Source organism: Stegostoma tigrinum, unplaced genomic scaffold (assembly GCF_030684315.1).
Source record: "Stegostoma tigrinum isolate sSteTig4 unplaced genomic scaffold, sSteTig4.hap1 scaffold_76, whole genome shotgun sequence".
Classification (NCBI taxonomy): Eukaryota; Metazoa; Chordata; class Chondrichthyes; order Orectolobiformes; family Stegostomatidae; genus Stegostoma; species Stegostoma tigrinum.
In genome coordinates this window covers 1,306,279-1,311,436 of record NW_026728705.1, presented here as the reverse complement: position 1 = coordinate 1,311,436, position 5,158 = coordinate 1,306,279, and the positions used below count along the sequence as shown (strand labels likewise).

The window sequence follows — 5,158 nt, the reverse complement described above, 5'->3', positions numbered from 1 at the left end:
ATGATCGCCGTCACAATGATTTGAGACAAATGAGACTGAGAACTGGATGAGAAAGATTGTTACATTAGCGATCCTGGGGTTTTAATAAGTCGCTCTGAGGAAGGGGCACTGCACCCGAAACGTTAACTCTTTTTTTACCTTCACAGATGCTGCCAGACCTGCTGAGCTTTTCCAGCAACTTTGTTTTTGTTCCTGTTTTTCAACATCCCAGTTCCTTTGTTATTTTTTAATAAGTCGCGATTGAAAAGGCTTCCTGCAGCTCAAAGCTAAAGATACTCTTTATACCGCTCTGTCAGCGAATAGAGAAATGGCGGTGAAATAAGGATAATAAATACAGGTATATAACAGTCCTCAGGTAAGATGTCAAGGGAATAATTATGAACATGAAGAACATCACGTGGTGAAGTGGGGTGAGTGTTGTTCATATGAACTGTGATTGGGCAGAGCGGGAGGTTAATTAAAAAAGAGCAAGCATAAAAGAGATTCTCAAGAAAGGCCTGTGCAATGGAAAGCAACGAGAATCAGAAGAGCCCAAGACAGAAGAAAAAGTTTGAAGACAGAGGCTGCAGAAACTCCAATAAGTTGTTTCACTGCTCTACTACCTAGTTATTGACTTTAGCGTATAATCCACATTCAACTGTAAGTAGTTGTCTGAGTTTGTCACTGTAGTTTACTTCATAACAGATAAACTCCACACTTTGTCTCAATAAAGCTGACAGTTGGTTCACAAATTAGTTCTGCTGCCAAGTCCATTCCCATTTGAAAAAGGATAGAGATCACATTTAAATAGACAATGATAAATGTCAATCCAGGCTGGGAGCAAAATTCTGCTCCCTCTCCACTGACTCCATGCCTGCCCCGGTAACTGGCAGGTAACACACTGGCCACAGTCATGGTGCAATATTTCACCCCAAGATGAGCTTCCAACCACATTACTCACCCCTACACTCATTATCCCAAAGACCACATACAATTTCAACCTCAACAGCATCTCAGTTCATCTGCTGCTGAAACTCTCATCCATTCCTTTGTTACCTCTCGACTTAAGTCCCCAAACACACTCCCGGCCGGCTTCTTAATTCTACTCTCCTGAAATCTTGAAATGATCCAAAAATCTGCTGCCCGTGTGCTTACTCTCACCCATTTCAACACCTTCAAGTTTTTCCATCCTGTGCTCATTAACATAGATATTTTCTGGGTGGCAAAGCACCAAGGTATTGAAATTCATATCCTTATTTTGAAATTTTGTCATCACACCTCTTTTGTTTGATAGTCCCTCCAGCTGCAAAACTCTCTGAGATATATCTGAAGAAGGGTCACTGGACACAAAACAGTAATGCTTCTCTTTCTCCATAAGCAGTGCCAGATAAGCTGAGTTTTACATCAATTTCTGCTTGTGTTACTACTTTCAAGCATCTACTGTTCTTTTGCTTTTTCCTTCAAGACATTTGTTCTCCCTGACTTCCAACCTCCAGTAGATTTCTGGTTTTAACTCTCCCACCTTTTTCATGTTTTCAGTTCCTAAGGCCAAAAGCTCTTGAATTTACTCCCTAAACATTCCTGGTTTTCTAAGTCCCCTTGTTTGTTCAGGATATTCCTTGAAACCTACTTCTTTGGCCAGTTTTGGGTCACTTGTCCTAGTAAGTGCCTGGTATCAAATATTGTTTTGTGACAACCTTGTGTAATATGTCAGATCATTGGATTGAATCAAAAATGTGAAAACATTTAAATTGTTCTTTTGGAAAACATCACTAATCTTTCACGATCATTTGGTAACTCCTTACCTAATATCATTGCAAGTGCGACTTCACCACACGACCTGCACTGGTTCAGAAAGGTCAAACATCAAATTCTCCAGATGTAACTGAGGATTGGCAATAGTTACTGATACCTTTGGAGAGTGATCCAAAGTTAATGTATCAGGATATGGGGAATGAATGATATGGTGCAGAACTTGTTGGGTAATATAAGCTCAGAAACAGAACAGCGATGGCTTCCTTCCAACTCGAGAGGGTCTAACTTTACTTTTTAATTGAAAAATATTCAGGTTCATTTATAGTTCTTCACGGAGAATGAATTGTTGATCTTATTCAGCTGCATGTGTACAATAAATTTCTTTAGATGTGAGGTCAAAGAAATTCAAAACTATTCCCCATCCTCCCACAGACTTTGTTTCACTGTTAAGATGTCTACTCATGGGCCTAGGGGATCCAGGTACATGATTATTTGAAGTTTACATCACATTTAGACAGTGGTTAAACATGCTTTTGACACGCCAGCCTTCATTGCTCAATCGTTTCAGTTTCGGAGTTGGGAAGTCATACTGAGGTTGCACAGGATGTTGATGAGACCCCCTCTGGAATACAGTGTGCGGTTTCTGTCGCACAGTTACAGGGGGCACATTGTGAAGCTGGCGAGTGTTAAGAAGAGGTTTACCAGGATGTTGCCTGGTATGGAAGGTTTGATTTATAAAGAAAGGTTGGATAGACTTTGACTTTTCTCGCTGGTGCTTAAGAGGTTGAGAGGCGGCCTGTCAGAAGTTCATAAAATAATGAGACACGGAGATAGTATGAATTGTGTTCATCATTTCCCAAGGATGGGAGATTTCAAGATCAGGGGATGTTTTTCAGTTGCGAGGAGACTATTTAATAAAAAAAGATATGTGAGGCAGAACTTTGCAATGACTGTGAATAAAACAATGGCAAGTTCCAGCAGAGAAACAGGTGACAGTGAAGCAGGCATGTGAGGATAAGTGTGTTTCGTTTGCCAGTGACATTCACCGCTTCACAAAGTGGGGAACATTGAAGTGCAGCAGTGACGGTGATTATTTTGCAGGATATTCACCTTGCAAATCGTTTTTCTGCCAGTTTCCCTGATTACATCGCAATCGACAGGATGAAAGCTGCAGCAAGACGTGGAGCCAGTGGTGTAATTGATACGGCATCTGATTTGAATTGGAAGTTTGGAATATTGTATCCTCTCTCGCTCGAGTGAAGTTGACAGCTTTTCTCCCCTTGCAAATTGACAGACGCTTCTGAAGAGGAATGTCTGCCCAATGCTGTTTTTGTCAGGTTCCCAGCAGCGGAAGTGAATGGATTGCTGGGTTTTGGAAATTGAAAATTGAAATTGAAAGGTAAATGAGTAACATGAGTGTGGGGCTACTTCAGCTCACTGTCAATTTCATATCCCAGCTCATGGTAACGGTACCCATTGTCAGGAGAAACTGCTTGTGTTGCAAATAAAGCTGTCTTGCGTCAGGAAACCTTGTGTCCAGCGAGAGAAGCAGGTAGAACAGTATGTGTATCATATCACAAAGACTGACACTGAGCCACACATTAAATGGTAAAGCTAACAAGTTGTAAACTTGCTCGCCCACGTGGGGCTTGTTTTCATTCAGACTTTTCGTCCCCATGCGAGGTAACGTCATGAGTGAGACTTCCGATGAAGCAAAGTTGTTCTCCTCCACTTGGAATTTATCCTGCCCAGTCTGTTCCAGCGACTTCTGTCATTTTGCATTCTGTTCTGTGTGTGTTTCATATGGGGTCCAATTCTGTGTGTTTGCCGACTGCATTATGGATCTAGAACCATGCCTCTCGGAATTCCCATGTGTGTCTGTGTTTGGATTGCACTACTACAGTTATGTTGTCCCAGTTAAACTGATGGCCTTCATTATCCGGGTGTACTGATATGAGGGAAAGTTTGTCATGTCATTTTGCTGCCAGCTGATGTTCATGTACACTGATGGCTAGTTTCCTTCCTGTCTGTCTGACATAATGTTTGTGGCAATCGTTGCACGGTATTTTGTAAACAATGTCAGTTGTGCATGTCGTGGGTATGGTGTCTTTAATCCTTGAGAATGTTTGTCGTAGCATGGCTTTGGGCTTGTGTGCTACCGTAATTCCTAGTGGTCAGAGGATTTGTCAGTTCTGAAATGTTCTTGATGTGTGGCAGTGTGTCCCGTTTGTTAGGGCATAATGTGTACTCTTCGTGTTGCTGTTTAGTCAGCACCTGCGGATGAAATTGCAGGGATAGCCATTCAAAGCGAAGATTTTGTATTGGTGTTCTTCCTCTTTCTGCATAGTTCTGGGTCATTGCAATGAGCGGTGGCCCGTTTAAATAGTGTCCCGACACAGCTTAGTTTGTGCACCACTGACCTGAGTTAGTTGCCAAATTAAAAGTATCCGAGCCCCTCGAGGCACAGACCCGAGTTGTGATGTGCAAAGGACAACACACGAAGGAGGGTCCTTGTGTGATTGATCCAATGTGATCTGTATACCAGGATAAAAAGGGAAGACTGGTTTTCAGCACCCACATTGAGCCTGGCTCCACTTGGCCTCCAGTCAACTCTCTCAAACTACCATTGCAATTCACTTTTCCTGGCCTCCCCTCTGATCTTGTTTTAAACTGATTGCACGCCAGACAGTTTCAGCTGGCATTGCTGATGTGGAACTGTAACATGGAGTGAATTGATTTTGACTGACCAGTGACGTAATTCTGCTTCTAAAGATCAGTCAATATTTCATATTTATTAGTGTAAATGATAACCATTAACAGGCTATGATAGTGACGGCACTGAATAACTGGACTAGCAGGAAAGATCTGTTGACGTCACTCAGGACACTGTCTGATTCAGCCTCGCATTCTCCCGTCCTTCTGCATGTGATGCCCCTGTGCTGTGTTTTGGTTTTGTTACATCTTGATTATAATCATCTCCAGTTATCAAATACTTTGTCATTTCTAATACATGAGACTCTCTTCCTGCACCTGTGTTTCTGGCTCCATAGCTTAGTGGTTAGAGCACTGGTCTTGTAAACCAGGGGTCATGAGTTCAAGTCTCATTGGGGCCTTTGGTAATTTTTATACATCTTCTGCTTCCAAGATCGAAAGGTGCCCTGAAAAGATTATCTGAAATTATGACTATATCATTTCCTCCACAGGCCAGAAATGTCCCTGAAATTCCACGCTCCTGTTTGCCCTTCCACGTGTTTGAGGCAGACCATTCGGAATGGCGGGAAGCAGCTGATGTGAGTGATGTTTGGCCGGAAGAGCGAAGTGAAGCAGTATAAACTGCAGAGTGGCAGATGAACAACGGGGAGGAGCACAAACCCGGGGCAGCTGCTGAATGCTCCCTTTCGTTGCTGTAAATAGGTTCCTGGTT

General features: G+C 42.5%; 1 non-coding gene across 1 annotated transcript; it reads left to right on the top strand.

Annotated features, from left to right (window-relative positions):
- Positions 1 to 4,774: 4,774 nt before the first annotated feature.
- trnat-ugu (transfer RNA threonine (anticodon UGU)) lies at positions 4,775 to 4,847 on the top strand. The gene has a single exon. It is a non-coding gene; the product is annotated as a tRNA-Thr (tRNA).
- The last annotated feature ends 311 nt before the right edge of the window (positions 4,848 to 5,158 follow it).